Source organism: Balaenoptera borealis (assembly GCF_965194805.1).
Source record: "Balaenoptera borealis genome assembly, chromosome: 6".
Lineage (NCBI taxonomy): Eukaryota > Metazoa > Chordata > Mammalia > Artiodactyla > Balaenopteridae > Balaenoptera > Balaenoptera borealis.
The window spans coordinates 86,351,952-86,375,484 of record NC_138863.1 but is presented as its reverse complement, the minus strand read 5'-3'; the positions used below and the strand labels follow the sequence as shown (position 1 = coordinate 86,375,484).

Below are 23,533 nucleotides of genomic sequence, written 5' to 3'. Positions count from 1 at the left end.
GTATTTCTGCTCACGTGACTGTTCTGTATTCCTGGGCACTTGTACACATTTTTATTAAGTTGACTTTGCTAATATTTCTTTTTTTTTTTTAAAATAAATTTATTTATTTATTTATTTATATTTTGGGCTGTGTTGGGTCTTCATTGCTGTGCATGGGCTTTCTCTAGTGGCAGCGAGCGGGGGCTACTCTTCGTTGCAGTGTGCAGGCTTCTCATTGTCCTGGCTTCTCTTGTTGCGGAGCACGGGCTCTAGGCACACGGGCTTCAGTAGTTGTGGCACGTGGGCTCAGCAGTTGTGGCTTGCGGGCTCTAGAGCGCAGGCTCAGTAGTTGTGGCACACGGGCTTAGTTGCTCCGCGGCATGTGGGATCTTCCCGGGCCAGGGCTCGAACCCGTGTCCCTTGCATTGGCAGGCAGATTCTTAACCACTGTGCCACCAGGGAAGCCCAACTATTAGGTCAGCAGCTAATCCAAAACCACATCTGTTGGACTTCGTCTTCTTACTGGCTCCCAAATGGTCTAAGGTTTTATAAGGATCGCATAGCTTGGTCCCTTGCTAATATTTCTTGAAGTATCTTTTTATATTTTTTTCATCACCATCTCACCCCTTTCTTCCCATAATGCTTTGTCATAGAGTTCAATATCTGCTACTTATTGATAGAAGCAAACACATAAAATGCAACCAAGGAATTCACCAAGTACTAGGGAGCAAACCAGTAGACAGAGTGGGAGACAGACTTGAGAACAACAAAGGAACCTGTGGCGGAACACAGTATATCAAGAATGGACATTCTAACTTTTAAAACTGAGAACTGGAGATTAATTCTGACTTGGGGATAAGTAAAGGTTTAAAGAGGGTTTTAGTTGACTGATTCTGAAAGGCAGAGAGGGGTAAGTTTTGAATGGAGGGAACAGTGTGATCAAAGGAAAAGGGTCTGAAAGAGCATGAACTCTTCAGGGAATAAGATGCAAGCCAAAGACTCTGAGCCCCGGGATCTGAGGTCTAGAGAGGCAGTCTGGGGCCAGACCACAAGGGTGTTCTCAGAGGCCCTGAGGCCCATGCAGAGACTCGGCCCCTTACCTGGATTGTGGAGTATGTGAAGAAAAGGAGAGTACGTGCATTTAAGAGGTAGGTGAGGAAGAAGAACCACAGAACCAAGGAAAGCAATGAGGAACATTTGGAAGAACTGAAAGGAAAACTGAGAGTAATATCACACTATTGAGGTAAATTGAGAGCTCCTAAAGCATGTGTAGGAAAAAGAACCAAGAGCTCTTAAAACTGTTAAAAAAAAAAACCAAAAAACAAGGGTGTGAAACACTGCAGAGGTGTTACAGCAGCAGAAACAACAGGGCGATTTTGGCCTCGTTATACTGTGGATCACTGGCTACTCCCAGGGCGGTTCGTGTGGGGTGAGGGCAGAGAGAAACCAGACACTGGTTAGGGAGAGAGGGGGACACAGACGAGAGAGGGGAAGGCAAGGTCAAGTTTACTTTAATGGGGTGCATGTCCACAGGGGTGCTCGCTTGGGGATACTTGCTACGGAAAGGAGCAGGGTCCTGAGGAAACAGAAAAGTCTTATAAAATGGAAGTAGAAGAACAACGTAAGGTGTGCTAATGGCAGGATGCTTGCTGCGGGGGAAGTAGGGCCTTATTCAAGAGAACACACACCGAGCTTCCTTACAAAGCTGAGAGGGAAGAAGAGAGAGAGAGAATTGAAAAGAACCGTTTCAGGTGGCAGGTGCGGAATCCAGTGCATCCCCAAAGCCTTAGACGAGGCCATCTATTTCAAGCGAGGTGAGGAGAGATGGTGCTCAAGAAGTGACCTGAGGGATCAGAAGGTCGCCCTGGAGAGGGGGATGGGCGATCGCTAGTTCCGAACCAACGGGCAGGTGAGCAAGGCTAAGGAACAGTGCGGGTTCTGCTGCGAACTGGAAATTCAGTCTGGCTGTAGTATGCTATGTACATTCTAGAAGCAAAAGGCTTGATGTGGGGGACTCTGTGCTTGTTTCGTGAGGCCTTTTGAGAAAAATCACCTGAATATATAAGCCACCTCCCCCCACACCTGTGCCCTGTCATAAGTAGATGAAGTAGTTATTGCATATGGACAGATAAAACACAAAGAATGGGGCTAACTTCTTTGGTATGCCCTTATAAAATAATACATTAATTCTTGATTTAAAATGGAAAAAGAAGGGAAAAGGATCTGAAAAAGAATATATATATATATGAAATAAAAAAACTGAGTCACTTTGCTGTACACCTGTAACTAACACAGCATTGTAAATCCACTATACTTCAATTTAAAAAAATGAACATTGAATTTAATATCTCTCTTTAGATTATTAGGTTAAGGAAATTTATTGAATTATAATGAATGCTGTACTAAAAATTTTTCTTCTCATCTATGGACCTTTAAAAACTCAGCGGTCACAACCTCAGTTTTATTAGAACTGCTCTAATAAAAAATTAGAGAGTTTATTTTTAAAAAAATGGAAAGAAACTTGGGCATATACAGATTAGAGTTTCAGATCTCACATGTCCAAAATCATGAAGGGAGGTAAGCAACTTTCTTCCTGAAATAAATTCAAAATACTGAGGAGATTCTAAGGAACTAAAAATCAATAGGAAAGTTCCCATCGATCACCACAAAAAGAAAAAACATGACTATGACAATATCCTCAATTTCTCCTAAACAAATGGAACAAATGGTAAGAGAAGGAATATCTGTACATATGTGGAAAACAACAATAACGCAAGCGAAGTAACCTATTTGTTTATGTCAGATAAAGAACGCCAGGCAAGCTTAAAAAGGATTTTAACAGAATTACAAAATTGGTGCACAGAGGATTCACACACACACACACACACACACACACACACACACTTACACACACAAAAAAATCAATGGGCATTGAAACAACATATCTTCATTTTAGAAAACAGTATCATGACCCATCTTGCTCATAAAATCCCTTTATATTGGCCAGCGTGTGAGCAAAATTGCAAATTAAAAGAGACGGGAGATTGGCTAAAGGGTTGTAAGCAACGGGAACTGGTCACTGACAAGGAATCTAGCTGTGGGCAAGGTGCTAGGCCTGCTTTTTTGCAATACATTTCCTAAATGTTCTCAAGGATGAACAGAATCCCACCTTAACCCAGGTTGCGGATGACTGACTAGATAGGTGGTGGTGAATAAGGACATGGGAAGATGCAGATTATCAATATGGACAGAAACCCAAAACTCAGCTTATTAATATTATGAAATTGACAAAATAAAATAAACCTGAAAGCAGTAGGACACATGGAAAAGACTATGTAGATTTCCTGGAGTTTGACAAGATGAGTCTGGGCTGATTGGACCAGCAAATTAACTGATGCTGCTTGGTTATGGAACGTGACGTACAGGAAAGGGAGAGACCAAGTCTGTGGGAGCAGAATACTGTGCAAATGCTGATTTCATGTGAGGCACCTGATAACTAGATATGTTTGAAAATTAGAGAGTTCTAAGAAGAGCAATAATAATGATTAAGGCAATGGAAGAATTGATTTATGAGGACAGATTAAAGGAGCTAAATATGAATAGCCTGGTTAAGTGACAACTAGAGGGGTACATAATAGGAGTCTCCAAGGAAAGAGAATAATTATTTAGCTGGGTACAAGGGGGTATAACTAGGAGTAATGAGATGAAATTAAGAATGGGAAAATTTAAGCTGAATTTCCAGAAAAACTCCCTGACGGTGTAATTTATTAGCTCATGGAATAAATTCCCTATGGAAATGCTACAGCTGGGGAAACTTAATAATAGAACTGGACAAAATACCAATAAATAATATAGATAATAATCCAGTACTTGGAAGAAGGTGGTTACGTGCTATGCTTTCCTTGTTTACAATATCTTCTCATATTTTTCTCTAATAGTCTTTTATATAGAGTGACTGTTACCCAAAGAAGTATTTAGGCAATTAGCTAAATCTAAAAGGAAACACGTCCTTTAGGTGAGGGAAGCTAAAATTACTTCAGTTTTCATATATTCTATAGCAGTAAGCGGTAATAATTTTTTACTACTTTGTTTCAGCAGAGCTGATCTTGAAGCAAGCTGGACAAATGTATTACTATTTCTAAAAAACAAAACAAAACAATCCTCAACTACCATCCTATACAGTCTATTCTGATTCTCTGTGTGTGACATGAAACCCATATTTTCATAGACATGTTTAATATAAACAATTTATTGCCATAATAGAAATCAAAAAACTTTATTCCAGCTTTTCTCAATGTAGCTCTATGGTCAATTACTTCACATCAATACCAAGATCAAAGAGACATATACTAACAAGCAGTTTGCTTAATAATAGTCACCACACTAATTAACCCATCCAGAACATTCTTAATCAGATGCTATTTGTAATGTACAGTGAAGAGAAGGCTGGCAATAAACGGTTCTATGCTAAAAAAGCAAATAATACCTTACCGATGGGGTGATACTGGCTTTTTTACAGAACCGGGCAGAATATTCGCACTATCCTGGTGTGAACTCAGTGAAGTAACTATGCAAATAGGCACATGACCGAACACTTCCTTCCTCCTCCCCAGCTTCAACTCTGGGGGAGGTGCTAATGAGAAGAGGAAAGGTACAGAGGTAAGGAGTGAAGGAGAGAAAAGAAAGAATACCAGTGAGCTGCCTTCTAGAGCACGTGGTAAGCTTGCCGTTTAACCATCCCCTCAATTTTTCTTAAAGAAATGCTACTGCCCACCTTACTCACAGAATGTCCTTCCTGTTTCCGAATCTCTCAGAAGGCCTATTCAAACATGTTTTCACTCTTAGAAAGATTCTGGTTACTGCAGTCGTTTCCAATCTGTTATTAGCCTTGGGACCCCACTCCCAACTTTTTTCCAACCAATAGCCAATCTTTGAAACCAAAGTAGAACCTTCCCTCTGCCATCTCTCCTTCTTTCCCACCTCTGTCCCCCAGGGTGGGTCCAGAGGCATTGCCACAAAACCCCAGTACTATGTTGAGGGATGTTTAAAGACACAGCTGGAATAAGTACTTTCCAGACCTAAATCTGATTGCTTCCCTGCACCACCCGCAAATGTGGGTGCTGGACCTGTAGGAATGGCCAAATGCCTTATTTGGAGTAGTCCGAAAAGACCAGATTTGGGAGGAGCTTAAACCGATGCTAAGATTGATGGTTAGCAAAGGAAATGCTCTAGGCTCCTTAACTGATTTCTGCTGAAGTTGAGAAGCCAGCTTATGTTCAGCTGACCAACAGAGGTAGTCAGGAGGAAGGCGATAAGATAAAGCAAGTCATGTCGACTTAGGACACTGAGACTGATTCATGTGTTGTTGAAGAGAATGCCGTGGCTAAAATGTATGTCATGTGGAATACGTTGCCTACAAACATCTTTTTGAGAGATTTCAATGAAAAGTACTTAATATGGTAAGTTCAACCTATAGAATCTCATAAATAAGTACCCAGAGATAAGAGTCCACAGGACATGATTAAGTCATGCTTCTCAAAGCAGATCTGGAAGATAGCGTGTGAAAAAAAATGATGCAAATGAGTGGATGATTAAAGAGACAGAGAGAGGGCATAATTCATCAACGATTATTTCAAATATGAGCCAATGAGAAAAGAGGAGAGCCTTGGCAACTGGAATAAGGAAACTGGCCTGCCTGTGGGGCAGGCACGGAGACAGGGGGCTGAGGAAGCGCAGCGTGTGTACATGTAGCTCAGGTGTCGGGGAGGGAGAACAGTACGGCCATCCCTTCAGGCTGAAGTCTCACAAGGTGTGTTCTGTTTATCACGAAACAGAACGTGTAGGTGTTGCCCTAGAGAAGGTTTTGTGAGAGATCAAGTTTTGGAAATGCTGGGTTAAACAAAGTTAAACATTTCTTCACTACAGAACTTCCCAAAGCACATGCTAGTATGTTCAGTAAATATGTTAATTCATTCATTCTTTTGTTCGTTCAATAAATATTTATTTAATACCTATTGTGTGATAGAGACATTGTATTTATTGTTTCCCAAACTTAGCACTTAATGAAACAAGGACCAATCCCCCAATGCCCTCACTCCCCCACACACACATACATACAAAGAGGCACCTTAAGAATTAATATTCGACAAAGGATACCCTGGGAAATACTACTTTAGACCCTAGGAGATGCACAGCCTGAGTCAAAAAGCATGGGGAACCAGATAGGTGATGGCGTATTTTATATAGTAGGGATGGCAGAGGAGTGGGAAAATGCATTCCCTCTCCAAATGATGAAACTCAGCCCAAAAGGCCATTCACCAAGGCCACACATCAGTAGAGAAAAGGAAGTCTGAAGATATCAGGGAAACCTGTGAAAAAAGTAACAGAAAAAAATACAGTTCAAGGCTAATATGGATGACAGCAGAAAAAAATATCATTCGATTTTATCACAGCAATTTCTGTGGATTCCGGGATAGAAACCATGTTGAGAATTGAAAAGAAGGGAAATAGGAATCAAAGATAAATAATTTTTCCAAAACCAACTGGGAAGACACATCCAGGCAGTTCAGTGATCTAAGTTCTTGGGTGATGTATAACAAAAACTATTCACTGTTTCCAAACAATGTGTTGGAAATTAATTACAAAATTAACATTTTTAGAATTTAGCCACATAAGCAAATATCAAAGATAATCAAAAAATCATGTTGCCCACATGTATCCAATATATCACTTATATGGTAAGCAGATTTATATAAACCTATAAAGTATAAAAGTAAAGATCTTAATCTAGCATTCTCATGTGCACGCATACACCCCCTATACTTCTTGCCACATTGCCTTCACTAAATAAAGGAATCACAAACAAGGAAGTCTATCATAATTAAAACTAGATGTTTGAAGACCACAACATTAAACAGAAAGACAGACTTATGCTTGGTGGTTGGTTGTAGGATGGCTGCTCCTCTTTACTGGAGATGGCTATGGGCTAATATTCATAAAATAGATGGCACATGTCTACGAAGGCTGTCTCAACAAGAAACTCTGGCAGAACATTATTTGAACAAATTTGAATCACAGATGAGTCAATCACCATCCACATGCACATAGCACAAATGCTTTGGGGGAACAGCCATCCAACAACACCACGGCTGTTTAGGCCATGTCATTTAAATGCTCAAGTTTCGTGCCTGAACCAAATTTCAATTCCCATGGTGCAAATTTTCAAAGCCAACATGCAACATTGACAGCAGTCTGAGAGAGGATACTGAGCAAGGGTGTCTTGCTTTGACTACGAAGAATCTGTTTTGTGACAAGATAGGAAAACAGGATCCATAGAAACTAGCCTCAGTTAAAATTAACAAGCAAACCCTACTTGTTAGCCTGAGAAAGGCATGCTGAAACTGAAAGCATATTTATGGTTATCAGACTGGCCTCATTATCCATGTATGGACCCAGGGATGACACACTTAGTCAAGACAGCATCTTCTCTTGAAGGCTGCCAAAAAGAGAAGCTTCAGCTTCCTCTCTTCTGTTTAAGGTCCATCATTTTCTGATGTCTGTCCTTTAAATAGCTGGGATATATGACTGTCATAAGGAAAAGATCGTTCTGTTCCCATGAGTCTGTTTCTTTATATTTTTTTCCACCAGCATTTCTAAGAATCATTTCTGAAAATCTAACACTTTCCATATACCTTATTTATACCATTTATTTACAATACATGGCTTCTTCTGGCAACAGAGTTTATGTAATTAGTATTATTTAACTTAAATAATTATGCCTCAATTCCTCATTCTCTTTTTAAAAAATTTTTATTGGCGTATAGTTGATTTACAATGTTGTATTAGTTTCAGGTGTATAGCACAGTGAATCAGTTATACATATACATATATCCACTCTTTGTTTAGATCCTTTTCCCATATAGGTCATTACAGAGTATAGAGTACAGTTCCCTGTGCTATACAGTAGGTCCTTATTAGTTATCTCTTTTGTATACACTAGTGTGTATATGTCAATCTCTCTTAATTCCAAAGTGTTTTACATTGCACACACTGCTAATTTAACTGCCTACTAGTATGAGCAGTTTGTCTTATGCAATCTTATAAAATCCCTTGATGATATATATACTCCTCCCATACAGAAAACTTAAGGTCCTTAACAATGTATGAGACTAGGAAAAGCTACCTTGCATGTTGCCACAGCCCATGTTTATCAAACCCAGAGCCATCCTTGTGAACAGATGCATGCACACTTCTCATGATTTCGCATTCCTCCCCCGAAAAGAGCTAAGCACCACAAAACCCTCTAATTTACACAAGGTTTACTGTAGTAATTGAACACAGTCAGCAAAGTTGCAGGCTAAACTGCAAACAGTGAATCTTTATCTTCCTACCTCCCCCGTAAGCACTCTCCACCGACTGGTTGTTAATTCCCTAAGAGCTTTATACTCCTTCCCAGTGGCCCAGGGCCCCCATCCCCGCCACGCTCATCACCATGCATCCCCTTGCATCTACCTTGAATCATACCCTGTTCTTCCCTGTTGGTCTTGTTGGAAACTAATCTTAAATTCCCACAATGTATTAATCATCTTCCATGCTCAATATGTTCCACTTTTCAAAAGCACAATACCTTAATTCAAGGAAAATAATCACAAATGGGATAATTTCACAGTAAGCCTATGAGATTCTTTTGGGAGGACAGGTGGAGAGAAATCTCTGTGAAGCGCCTTAAAGTAAGTCCACTCAAGCAATGGGCATGCTGAAGAGGGGAGAACCCAGGCTGTAGTATTGGTACCCAGTATTGCATCGGTACTTCCTGTATTTGTGAATTTATTCAAATCACTTAATTTCTCTGAACCTCAGTTTTCTGATCTATGAAATGGGATAATATCTGTTTTTCCAAATTTCTTGAGAGGATTAAAAGAGAGTTGGTAATGATGTGTAGATGAGCTGAGTAAATCAAAGTAAACTTCCCATTTCCTTGCTTCTTTATGTAACATCCATACTTATGGAGTTATTTCTAAGGCCATCTTGGGTAACACTGGATTTCCTATTTTGTAAATGAGTCACTGTCTTGATTCAGTCAACAAATATTCATTCAACAAATATCTAAGCTCCTTCTATGAGCAAGAGGCTGTGTCTATTTTTACAAAAATTTTAGAGCATATGTAGTGACATTTCGTATGTACTTATTTTGGTCTCTTACCCTCAGAAATTTTAAGCTATCCATATTACCTTTAAACTAAACTGTATTTACTGATTCCATTACTACAATGATCTAACTTTTCCATTCAAACTTAATAATTTGCTCATCATTTGTTTCACTAATAACTCAGAAGTGAAGTTTTAAAAGCTTCTATTCATTCACCCCGCTTAATTTAACAATAGTATACAAAAATGAAAAAAGTTCCCAAATGTGAATCTGAAGTAATTTCTTTCAAGCAAGAAGAAGTGGCTGTTTCACGTGCACATAGACTCAGCAAGCTGCTCGGTACGGATTTACCTTGTTAGCAAGTAAATGTTCACATTACTCTGGGAATCTCATATCTTCTATAGCATCAGTAAAGCACTGAAGGAAACTCTAAAAGTGATCTCTAATCACATGTCCTATTCCACAATTTTTTTTGGAGGCCATTATTTGGAGGTTGAAAGCAAGATGGTAAAATGTGCTGGTATTGAAGAAAGAATCACTTTCTTCTTTCCAAACAAAAATAGGAATTCCCTTAGGGCACTGTTTCCAATTGGAGAGTATCCTTTAGAGCACGGTATCATTTTATGGGTGCTATGGACTGAATTGTGTTCCCTCAAAATTCATATGTTGAAGTCCTAACCCTGAATGTGGCTATGTATGGAGATAGGTTCTTTAGGAGGTAAGTAGGGTTAAATGAGGTCATAAGGATTGGTCCATAATCCGATAGGACTGTGGTCTTACAGGAAGAGGAAGAGCTCTCTCTTCCTCCCTCTCTCTCTCTTCCCCCTTCCCCCTTCCCTCCCACGGCCACATGTGAGGACACAGCCAGAAGGCAGCCAGCTGCAAGTCAGGAAGAGAGCTCTCCTCAGAACTGACTATACTAGCACCCTGATCTCAGACTTTCAGCCTCCAGAACGGTAAATTCCTGTTGTTTAAACCACCCAGTCTATGGTATTTTGTTATGGCAGCCTGAGATGACGAATACAACTGGATACTGTTGTGGAAAAGAGGGGAAAGAGTCAATACCATGATGGGTGAAATTTCCTGAACAGGGTATCAGGAAAATGATAGTACCATATCTATGTTGACAGACAGTGACAACAAGAGAATATTGTACAAGAAGAGAGAGCTAACCATCAAAACTGATAAGAGAATTTGTGGGATGAAAAGGAGAAAATATGAATTGTGAAACAAAAATGTTCCTTTTTTAACTAAAAATAAATTTAAAAGAATAGAGAACTGAGTTTAGGAAAGAATTTTTCTCAAAAATTTGTTCGGTTGTGAATAAAGTCACTTAATCTTTTGAAACCTGGGTTTCTTCATATGTTCAATGAGAATGAGACCAGCCCCCTAGACTTCTTCTAATGGAAGTAGGAGGATCAAACTTCTAACCAAATCTACTGATTATCTTATAATTATTAAGAGGCAAAAAGGCACACTGGGTCAAGCAGGGCTCTAGGTATATTGTATAGTTTTAAATTCAGGGCTCTGCCACTTATTAGCTAACCTGGGGAAAGAGTTTTTTCTCTAATTATCAGTTACCCCATCTGTAAAATGGAGCTAATAATAATGCTGCCTTGCAGAGTTATGTTTTCCATGTTGCTTGGCACATAGTAAGAGCTCAGTAAATACTATTATTTTTTATTTTTGATAATAATGGAGAAGGTCAACATTATGCTGTCATGGTTACTAAAGAGATAATCAACATTCTAAAAACTCCAGTCTCTGACTCCACTGGCCCTCTCACAGTTAAGCTACTTTATAAATCAGAGACCCATGCCTTTTTTTAAGATGGATTTTCCTTGTTAACTCTCACAAGTTACACTATAGCCATCCATTTAAGGCAGGCATTTTAATGTTACCTTATTTTCATTTGTATACTAATCAAAGATTTGTTCTCTGTCTAGAGGCACATTAATTACAAAAAGCCTCAATATTATAAATCAAACAAATATATTCCTCCCTTTCTATTATTTGTTTCCTGTGGTGCTTTCTTCTACCCTTACGCTTTTCCTTGTCTTTCCTTTTATTCCTACATTTTTCTAACTGAGAGGTTCCATCTTCTCCCTTCTTAAAGCTGTATAAACCAGAAAAGTAAAACCAGGAAATTTAAAACATCAGTTTCCAGGTCTCTGAAGCATGAACAGATGGGCATCAAAAATCCAGTCTTTTATTTTTTCCTTTTTCATTTTCCTACCCACAACCTGAATAAATCAAAATTACCAGCAAATCCAACTTCCAGCACAACCCCCTTTTTTTTCCAATGCTACAGCATTAAGTATTGATTCACTTCAAGTTCTGGTTCTATGCTGTCTAATTTTTAAGCCACAGAAGCTGTCTTTATTCCAAAGTAATATTTTAAGATACAATTTTGTTAACTTTACATTTGAAATAAAGCCTTTAAATGTACAAAGTGAGTGTACAAGCACTTCCGCTTTCTTCAGGTTTTCTATACTTTGTAGTATTTCTAAGTTTGGAAGAGATGGGTAAAGTGCTGGGCTATTACTAGAATATAACCAAGGCTTGAAGGTAAAGAAAGACTGACATACTCAGTGAAAATACTGAGTGAAAAGGTCAGAGAAAAAAACATTCATTCACCATTCAACCCAAATTGGAATGCCTATTATGTGCCAGGCAAATAGCCAAGATGCCCTCATGAAACACCCAGTGGGGTAGGTGCTCCAATCAGGGGAGAATTAGGTATTATGATTATGAGAACCCAGGCCTGGGGAGGGGGGCTAACGTCAAGAAAGGCTCTCCAGAGAAGGTGATCTTTCGGCTGAGACCTCGATGATGATTAGAAGGTAGCCAGGTGTGAATGTGAGAGATGGACTGTGTTAAGAACAACAGCATGTGCAAAGGACCTGGTGAGAAAACATGGTTCAGGGGTAAAAGCAAAATATGGCCAGAGCATTGAGTGAGTGTGGATAGCAATGAAGGTAGGGGAGGGGGATGTCAAAAACGAGGCTTGAGAAATAACCAGGGGGAGGACTTTCTGCCCTTAATAATATAAGTAAGAGGTTTATAGCCATTTGAGAAATTTCTAATCAGATTGGGTCTGAATAAAAATGCTGGCTGCGGTGTGAAGAACAGAGTGGGGAAAACATGGCAGAGTAAACATCAATTTTAAATCCCCCTGCCTTTTGAAGCTCTACTGAAATAATGGTATGGGAATTTTTAAAAGGCATGGACTCTCAGGGACAACAAGAATAATTGAGTAAGATGACAAGAGAAAAGAAATGTCAACTGGATTTCAAGAGATGGAAAGCAGATGGATGAGTGGTGTTAGAGCAGAGAGAAGGAGGCAGAATGCTTCTGTAAGTGTAGGTGATTCTGCTTGGCGTACGTGGTGTTAGCAAAGAGACAGCAGCTCATTTGCTCCAGAGAAACTCCGGAAGGCTCAGGAACCGGACACACCAAGTGCCTCTGGAGGTGCAATTGCAGAGCAGAGCTGAAAACAGAACTGGTAGCAATTCTATAGAAAGTGAACACAAGCCCTTTGGTAACCTCCTCAAGCCCATGCAGCCAAGCAACTACCGTCCTTCTCCCCTGACCTCCCTCCTCAGCAGCAGAAAGGCTTCCTCACTGGATGATCTGGACCACAGAGACCAGGCAAGGCTAAAGGAAAGGGTGAGGGAAATTAAATGAAAGGATGTCTATTTATTAATGATGTTTCTCCATCACCCCTCCTCCATTTGGCTCCCAGACAGCTGGAGATTTTCCTTCCAGGACATTATAGGAACCTTTCTCTGGAAACTAACTGGGCTGACCTAGCAACGCTGACATGTGGAGATACCACAATGAAACAAATGACTTCCTATGAGAAAGGTCACTGGTCAACAAGCCCTGTCTTTGAAATTCTCATCATCTTTCAAGGTCTCACCTCAAATATGAATGGAGAGACAGTCACCATCAGATATTTGAGGCAAATTTTAACATCAAGTTAATATGATGAAGCAAACAAATAGAAAAGGGGAACTTAGAGGAAACTGAGACAACATGGAGAGTAGAAGAAAACTTAAAAAAAAATCCTATGATATCCATAATGATAAAATAAGCTTTTGCATTCATGATGGGAGAAACAGGATGTGATTAGAAAGGAAATTCAAGAACAAGAAAGAGTGCTTACAAATAAAAATATCATAACTGAAAAAAATCAATAGAAGAGTCAGAAGATAAAGTTGAGAAAATCTTACAGAAAGCAAAATAAAAACAAAGAAGAAAATAGGAAAAGAGATAACAAAATAAGGTCAATCTAAGGTTCAATAATGACTAATAGGAGTTGAAGAACATACATACTGAGAAAATCATGGGTGAGAAAATCAAAGAAAAAAATATAAGAAAATTCTTTGTAGTGAAGGAAATATATACCCAGCATAAGAAAAGAACAAAAATCCAATCCATTTAGAATCATTATGGAATTTCAGAAGACCAGGAGTAAAAAAGAAAATCTAATACCTTTTGGGAGAGTGAACACGACGAGTCACAGGCAAGTTAGAAATAGACAGAAATCAGACTTCTCAACAGGAAGTTCAAAAAGTAGAAAACAATGGAGCATTACCTCAAACTTCTGAGAAAAACGAGTTCCAATGAGAGCTCAAAACTCAGTCAAGTATTAAGTAAATGTGAGGAAGGACAAAGCCATTTTCAGACAAGCAAGATCTTAAGAAATTTTAGCTCCCTACATTTCTTGAGGAGATACCAGTGGATGTACCCCACTAAAATGATAAAGTAAAAAAAGAGAAAGATGTGGGATCCAGGAAATAGTTGACTCAAGGGTCCAGAGAGCAACATAAAACGAACAGGAGCAGGAGAATCTAGGCCTCCAGGATGGAGGTGTCCAAGGAAAAAAATGGAAATGATAGATTTCCTGATGTGTCTGACCATATTAAAAAGATGAGTTAGTGATGGTGGCAGAGCTAGGAATGGGTTTGTGATAGTGACACAGAAACCAAGCAGATAAAGCTAAAGCAATATTTACCTCCAGGAAAAAATGAAGAGTTGTTCAGGGAAGGAAATCTTAGCATAGAAAACAATGATGCTCAGCAGGGAACAGTTTTACATAGCAATAATGCTATAAACACAGAGTATTTAATTAACCAAAAATTGAGATACAGCTATATTGGAAGGCTAGGGAGAGGGAAAAATATGTGAGTGCCTGCATGTGCATGCTCATACAGTAAGAGGGCTAACTAAATCACCATTTCTACTGTAGGAAGTCAACAGATAATATCTCATATTTTAAAAAATCAAGAAATAGCAAGATAAGAAACAAAAGTTTTGTTAAATGGTAGCTGGGGTGGGGGGGGCAGTTTGGAGTGGGATGAACTGGGGAAAGGAATTTTGTTTTGTCTTACAGATCCTTTTTGCACCCTCTGATCTTTTAAAACCAAATATATGCATTACCTTGAGAATTCATGACTTAAATAATAATCTCTAGAAATTTCTTACCAAAATCTCTTTGACTATTGCTTCTAGCATTTTCTCTAATTTTCCTTCTGAAACTTCTATTAGACATATGTTGAATTCTTATCGTTTTATTCCTTAAGATCTAGCTTCTAGGTACTAATTCTCTCTTTCCACATGTCTAATACTTACACTCAGTGGTTAATTTCAATGAATACATAAAATTTCTACTTAGTTCTTCTCAAAATATGCACTAAGCTTTTATAGTGCCTTTTATTTCTCATACTTGCAATTTATTCTTTATGCTATTAACTGTTGTAAAAACCTACTTTATCTTCTCTATCCATAAGTTCTAGTACCTGAACTTATTAAGGGTCTAATCCTACAGTAAGTTGTTCGAGCCAGTTTATCACTTGCTACACTAGGACGGATATTCAACAGGAAACACCAGAAAGCTACAGGCTCCCCAAAATGAAGCAATGGAGAAAGGTTTGTACCCAAGTTTTACTCTTCCTTTAAAAAAAACTCACCATTTTTCTAAATTCTAATATATTTCCTTCGGCAGTCAGCAGGTATTTATAGAGCACCCACTCAAACTCAAAATTCTGCTGTTATAGGAAAAAGAATTAGAAGAAAAATCAGACATTTTAACATATGGTTGGATTTCCCTCTTCTAAGCTTTTTAAAGAAATAGTATGTTGGTTGTTTAAAGATCACAACAATCCATGGTCATCTTTCAGGACATGCTGAACATTATTTTGAGGTTTAACATTATTTGCAGAAGAGTTTTCTACTTTCCACCTTGAAATATCCTTTTTTGAACAGTGGGCATATATTTGCAGTAGAGACTCATCCATTCACAGTTTGTGCTAACATTATTGTGAATCATAACCACAGAGATGTACAAACAACTCCTTAAATACTAAAGTGGATATAAATGGAAATGGTATACCTTTAATGACATAATAAAGTGTCCTAGAAAAAGTAACTATGCAGTGAAATTCTCATATAAAACAAAAAAATTCTTATAATCTTAAAAATGTAATTATACTATAATTTAGCTGTACTGAGAGTCTGCATCTTATTGGCCTGGGCTATTTTAGAGTACTGCATATCCTACCTGAATTGTCAATACATGCCCTACTTTATACCCATTTAACACTTCAGTAATATATGCCAGGGCATAACTGAGTTCTAAGGGTGTCAAAAGCCAGATTATTCTAGAACTGCATGTTATTTTGGGAGTACAGATAGCAAATGGCCAGATGGCCCTACAGTAAACTGCCGAAGGCCATTTAAAACGAATCCATGTGTAGATGTATTCCAACAGAGAATTATGGACAGCAACCAGTGAGATACCGAAGTTCTACTACTATATTACCTTTGTTCAGCCAGAAATAACATTCCAATTTTATAGAACTGGAGTTAAAACAAACATTATTCTTTACTTTCCTGTAGTAAATAAATGAGCAAAAGCAACTCTATTGCCTCGCAGGTTTACGGTAGATGCTCAATATAGACTTGCTGAATGAATGAATGCCTTGGTACAAGGAAGTGGAATAGGTTATGCATACGCTATTCTATGCTTTTCTGGGTCCTGATTGTTTCTGTATACTGATGTGTGGTTTGGGAGTTTGCGTATGTTTTATTTAGGTAGTTTGCATATACAAAGTAGAAAGAGGTAAGGTTGGTTGAAGGGTAATTATTTCTTGATGGAAGAATATAAAAAGTATAAACAGCTCAGCTATTGCTTAAGCAAACTCAGCTCTTCGTTCCTGATCTACAATGCAAATAGTATACAAAATAAGGTTTCATTAAAGAGTGACTGTCACATCAACAGGAAGGAGAATGAAGACCTGCTATGCAGGATTATTAGATATATTGAATTTGTTGTCACCAAGATCAACAAAATCCTGCTTCTAAAGACTACACACTGTGACATAGAAATAGCTTTGCAATACAGAACACTCCTTTGATTTTTTTTCCATTTTACTGTAATGGGGTTATACCTCTAGAAGAAATGAATGTCAATTTATTGATGGCTTGGGCCACTATTTAAAAAGTAATATACAGGACGTCCCTGGTGGTGCAGTGGGGACTTCCCTGGTGGTGCAGTGAGAATCCGCCTGCCAATGCAGGGGACACGGGCTCGAGCCCTGGTCTGGGAAGATCCCACATGCCACGGAGCAACTGGGCCCGTGCGCCACAACTACTGAGCCTGCGCTCTAGAGCCCACGAGCCACAACTACTGAAGCCCGAGCGCCTAGAGCCCGTGCTCTGCAACAAGAGAAGCCACCGCAATGAGAAGCCCGCGCACCACAACGAAGAGTAGCCCCCGCTCACCGCAACTAGAGAAAGCCTGCGCACAGCAACAAAGACCCAACGCAGCCAAAAATAAATATATTAATTAATTAAAAAAATAAAAAGTAATATATTAATCAGAAAACATCTGTGATAACTCACAATCCATTCTGAAAAAAAAAATTAGAAACTTTCTATCACATGATATCTCCACAGCACAAAATAACTGTACAGCGTATGATGTGGATGGAGTGGGACTTTTCCTAACACCTTGGCATTTCAGCTGAGGTCCTATCGCCGAGGACTAATACCTACAAATGCTAAAGAGAGGTGCTGCCACATTTCTGCAGGACTTGCTAAAGGCAGAAATATTGGCCCCGTGACTCTTCTCCATCAATGTCTAACAGCCTAAGTAAGAGGAGGAGATGCACAGGAGTAGGTGTGCTCCAGGAAAACCTCTCATAGAGACCGGGGATGGTTGCCAGAAGGGGAGGCCGGCATCTCTTTCCCCAAAGTGAATGACTGCCAAGCTGCCAGGACCCAAAAGCCTGCCTCCTCTTGCTCCTAAAACAGAGTTCTTGGGAGAACCTAATGCATGCTCTCCCCACCCCCCGCCCCCGCCAAATATGGGACACAGATCCTGACGAGAGGCAGGACTTCGAGATTTTGAAGGTAGGAGGCTGTCAGAAGTTGTCCACGAGGCAGGGCAAGAAGAAAGGGCAGCAATGGAAGCAGCCTCCATTTTTTACCATTTGGAAGGGAGAGGGTACCTAATTTTGTTTTTCCCTGTGGTCCCAGTGGAGGGGAGTCATGTGCCATATTGAAAGGACTATGCTCAGGAAGGCTGCCTTCAGGGCAGGAACATACTCCTGGGGTCAGAGCGGAGAGAAGGAAGTGATCAGAGATCATCCAGAGAGGGTTTCCTGTATGACAGGGAACACCTGTGGGTGAGATCTCCCCAGGAGTGTCTCAAGAGAACACATGTATGTGCCACACAAAAGTGCTGGCATTTGGCTACTGCCTGACAGAAGGCATTTGACACCCCAAAGAGACCCTCAAACAGCACCAGCTATGTAAGAAGCCTTCCTCTCTTCCTCCAGTCCCTCCTCCCAGTCCAGACCCTGATGCAGGAGCTTAAAGGGGAGGGTAGGAGGCATGAAAGGAAGTGTATTTAATTGGCTTATTGGACTTGATACTCATAATGAGGGAACAGCGTTATGTCCTCTTCTGCCACTGCCTTCAAACACATCCTCACATCTCCTACTTCTTCCTGTTGGTAACAACTTCGGCAGATACCTTGGCTTTCTGGCTTGTGATTATTATCTTCTGGTACTGTTAGCATTTCTTTTTTTCTCCCTCCCATGTTATAATCTAGGAATAGGAAAGGCCTTTTTAAACATGACACTAAAGGTAGAAATCACAAAAGTATAGATTCGTCTGTGCAAAACTAAACACTTTAATATAACAAAAGCTTCATAAATTCAATTGAAAAGCAAGTGAAAGGAATATCTGACACATATGCAACTCATAGAAACCAATACAGCTAGCTGTCCAGCAATCCCACGTTCAATTAGCTCTGCTATTGTGTGACCTGTTAGCTGTGTGACTTTGGGCGATTCACTTAATATCTCTGAGCTTCAGTTTCCTCATCTATGAAAGGAGATTAATACCATTACCTTTATCAGTGGGTTCTGGGGAGGATTAAATAATCTGACTGATGTAAAGCACTTAGCACAGTGTCAGACAAATAGTATGTATTCAAAGAAACGTCAGCTTTGTATCCTCATGACCATCAATCTCCAAGTGGCAAGTTACAGGTAGTAAAAATTAATTTATAAGCATTCTTCCTCTCTTTTTTTTTGCCTGTATTGCCATAGTTTTCCACATTGAGCATCTGTTACTTTGGTAGGAAAAATACACAAACTATTTCCGTTAAAAAATGAGAATAAAGGCATTTGTGAGTCTCTGCCAACTTTACAAAGTAGAGAAAGCTACATGTTTCTCACTCGGGCTACAGTGGATCATCCTGGCTAGTTTGTTATATGTAATGTCTCTCAAGAGTTATTCGAATAGGCAAAATGGTTCTCTTCCAACATAGGCAAGAACCATCTGGTCATTCATTGAGAGAAATAAATATCTGAACACGAATTATACTTCCATTGGTCAGTATATATACACACAAGACATGTGAAAGGCATAAAAGCTTTAAAAAAACATTCACAAGAATAGAATGAAACATTTCGTATCACGGCTTTATGCCATGTTGTCACGTCAGGTTGTACTTGTTTATCACATCACTTCATTTACTCTAATAAAAAATTACTCCCAGGACTCAGTTTCCTTTACTGGCATTGCCATTCATTCTGGGCACAATTTTATAAAAATGAGGCGAATGGAAAGATACTGATGTCATTGTAAGATGAAGCAAAACCACATGAGAGGCCCTGGCTCTGGTGCTCATTTAGGTCCCATCGAAGTAAGAGGGAAGAAGTTCTGGGATGTATGTGTCACAGTATTGGAAATGGCTGCCCTCCACAAACAAGCCCAATTTACAAGAGAAGAACATATAAGGTAGAAGGGGGTTTCAATTTTTAAACTACATTACTAAGCACACATTTGCTTCTAAACTTTAAAGCAGTGCTGCATCGCATTTGGATAGAGTTATAGCATTGCTTTAAACACACACGCACACCCAGACACACATACACCATGGAGGTAATCCAGTTCCTCCTGCAGCACAGATGTGCACAAGAATGCTCTAAGTGATTAAGATAGGGCTTTAAAGTTAGTTAATTAGAAACATATCTCTTTCTGTGATCAACATTGATACTAGCTCTGAGTTCTGATTGGTGGAAATGTAAGCTTAAATTTAGATTTAAAATTTTAAATGGATGGATAACCCTTGGACCTGCTTTTGTGGTGAACTGTCTTAGAACGAGGGCCTTTAATATCTAAATGCCTTCCATCAAGGCTAACAGTTTAAAAAAGAGAATTCTGCTCATCTGATATTATTAAACTGAGCTTCTCATAAATAGCATTTTTTTTTTCTTGGAAGGAAGGACAGCAAAAGTCAGGAGTGTAATATTTTAAATCCTATCTTGACAGAAAGAAATTGCTATCATTGTAACAAAACCCACACCACTCTACTCTGATTATTGGGATGACCCTTTTTTAAAAAAGCCATAGGGTCACTGAGAGAATAAAATACAATAATCAATGGTAAAAGGTTCAGCTTAGTGCTTGGCACAAGTAGTTGCTTAATAAAGTTTCCGTTTTGCAGAAATGAAGGTAATTGCTAGAGAAAGTGAACCTAGGGAGTTACAATAAATATGTGCTTATTTTTAAGTTCAAGTTTTATCTTCTACCAGACTTAAATATCAACCTCTGAATGTCCGGGTTATACTGGAAAAAACATTTCTGCCATTGGAAATTTTAATGTTACAGTTGCATGAAAAGTCCCAAAGGTCAAATGAAGCTGCTTCGCATTGGCCTCACATCCCCTCACCCAAGCCACATGCACAGAGGACACAGGTCACTCCCAGTCTCCTGGGGCCATATTGACAAGAACGTGTATCCCCATGGATTAGCAGAGCAATCCAACTTTCCCAGGTTACTAAAGAATGGATCAACTTAGGTCATCTTCTAACAAACATGTGTTACTCTTCTATTGGAAAACAATACGGATGTTCTCATTGAAAGAGATACACTTGATCATTTCTGCCTGCTAGTATTAAAGAAGCTGCTGGTGTTGGTGGCACAGGCACTTATATGAAAAACTATAGACCTTCCAAATTGTTTTATTTATATATTGTTCACAATTCCAGAGAGGTTGATAACAATGCCAATTAAATTCTCCTCTCACTGAAGTATCACATATGTCCTAGAAACAGGGCTGAGAGTGGGGTAGGGTGTGTGTGTTAAACTTCTTCAGTGGGAGGGGGAGTTTAGCAAGGTACCTTTAGAAGCAAATTGTCTCCGCCTCAAATTTCAGGGTCATCACCTAATAGGTAAGTAACCCATGGTCAATAAAATAACCTAATTGAGCCATTGGCTTTTCACTTATTAAATGGGAACAAGCTCCTACAGTTGTCTTAAGGATCAGCTGAAATGGTATATGTGCAACTGATGTATAGTAGAGACTATTTATACCAATAAATCCATTTTGCACTCAGATAACAGGCTCTAGAAAGAAAACACACCTGCTTAGCCTGACAAGCTAGCTGCTGATGTTCTGGGTGTCATTATTAGAGCAAGTCTCCCAGAAAAGTTCTAGAACTGGTTGATGAATTCAGATATTTCCTTACATTTATTTTTATATCTGTTTTAAATAGCTCCCATTGAGTTCCACACTTGGCACGCGTGGCTATCAATGGCATTAATGGTCTAAAAACGTCCCAGGCACCTGAATAGTGAGAAGGGCAAACTGTGATGACAAAAGCAACCTGCCATCCCTTGTCACCTCATCTGATTTTTCCATTATTTCTGATTGATGCAGCTGCACAAAGCACTCAAAGAAAACCACGAGATACAGGAAAAAGATGCTGAGGAATACATTTCAAGCTGGGTGTTAAGTGCAGATATGAGAAACTGGTTATTAAAAACACAGAAGCAAAGCTCAGGGAGGTGGGAGGAATGAACAGGAAAGAATCCCATATCTAGACACTAATATCCAAGGTTTCACTCTTAAGAATGCTTTCCCTTCTTCCACTTCCTCTTAGTCAAAATATTAAGTAGTCAAGGTTATACTCAAATACTGAATAGTTTTCCAATAGGTAAGCAGATATTAACTTCCTATTGTGTTAATGTCCATGTTTTTCTAAAGGCTATTTTTGCCATACCTCACAGAAAGTAAAAGAAAAATGTTGGAAACATTGTTCCTTTGGACATAATTTGTGGTGATTCTTTTTATTTTTCTTTAATGGTATAAGGTTACATAGGTAAACTACAAAAGCAACTACATATTACTGTGGGATAATATTCTGAATATTCTCTGTAAAAGTATAATAAATGCATTACTTTTCCAAAACCACAGTTAGGATTATCAAGGATTATGAGAATGAATTGGGTTGAAAAGCTGTCTAGAGTAGACTTTGGAGTGTGTTCACAGAAATAGGTATCCTATACAACAATAAAATCCACCATGATGCCTTTTCTAGAGAACTTTTCTACAACTAGCAAAACTTGATGGGACAATTCCTTTTAAGTTTAAATCATGGGAAAGAGTCTGAATAATTTGCAAGGCAAAAATAATGGGTCACACATCTCCAAATCACCAATTATTAACCTGGTGACCCTGAATGGGCTTCAGGGAGTCCTTGAACGCCCTGTAATTATATGGAAGATTGTGTGTGTGTATGTGTACTTATTTGCATTTTTCTAAGGAAAGAGCCCATAAATTTCATCTGACTTCTAAAAGGATTTATGACACCCCCATAAGGTTGAGAAGAATTTATTCATTCCATAAATATATTTTATATGACTACTCTTTGTTAGGCACTATGCTAAGCTTGGGAGCACATGGAAGACACAGTGCTTGACCTCTGCATTTTAGAGTCTATCAATTGATTTGAATATGGGAAGTGGGATGGAATCATTAATCTTAAAACCCCACTAATTACCCTTCTCTCCTAATCCAACCCCAACCCATCTAATCTTCTCCAGATCTCACAACCTCCTTGAGACAAAGTCTCCTTTATATAATCCATAGTTTTTTAAATTGAAGAATAGTTGCTTTACAATATTATATTAGTTTCAGGTGTACAGCATAGTGATTGAATATTTTTTACAGATTACACTCCATTAAAAATTATAATAAGATAATAGCTATAATTCCCTGTGCTGTACAATATATCCTTGTTGTTTACCTATTTTATACATAGTAGTTTGTGTTTCTTAATCCCTTACCCCTATCTTGCCCCTCCCTGCATTGGTATAACATTTATTTGTAGACTTTTTTTGATGATAGTCATTCTGACAGGTGTGAGGTGATATCTCGTTGTTTTGATCTGCATTTCTCTACTAATCAGCATCTTTTCATGTGTCCGTTGGCCATCTGTATTCAGTCTTGGTGTGTTGTATGTTTCTAGAAATTTGTCCATTTCTTCTTGGTTGTCCAATTTGTTGGCATGTAACTGTTCAGAGTATTCTTTTTCATTTCTTATTTTGTTTAGTTGGGTCCTCTCTCTTTTCTTCTTGGTGAGCCTGGCTAAAGGTTTGTCAAATTTGTTTATCTTTTCAAAAAACCAGCTCTTGGTTTCATTGATCTTTTCTATTGTGTTTTTGGTCTCTATTTTAGTTATTTGCTCTCTGATCTTTATTATTTCCTTTCTTCTGTTGACTTTGGGCTTTGTTCTTTTCTTTAGTAGTATGCTAGTGTTCCTTTCTTTTTTAGTTTTTGTGTATCTATTGTAGGTTTTTGATTTGTGGTTACCATAGGGTTCATATATGTTGACCTATAATTATATCTACTTGTTTTAAACTGGTAGTCATTTAAGTTCATATACATTCTAAAAGATCTACATTTTTTACTCCCTTTTTCCACACTGAGCTCTTGATGTCATATTTTATATTTTCATGTTTATCCCTTAACTGTTTATTGTAGTTATAGTTGCTTTTATAATTGCTTGTCTTTTCATCTTCGTACTGGCTTATTTAAGTGGT

The 23,533-nt window shown here is 38.7% G+C and overlaps 1 protein-coding gene across 18 annotated transcripts in view; it reads right to left on the bottom strand.

Annotated features, from left to right (window-relative positions):
* The window catches only part of GTDC1 (glycosyltransferase like domain containing 1), a 384,238-nt gene that overhangs the window by 148,303 nt on the left and 212,402 nt on the right, over window positions 1-23,533 (bottom strand). The window lies entirely within an intron of this gene.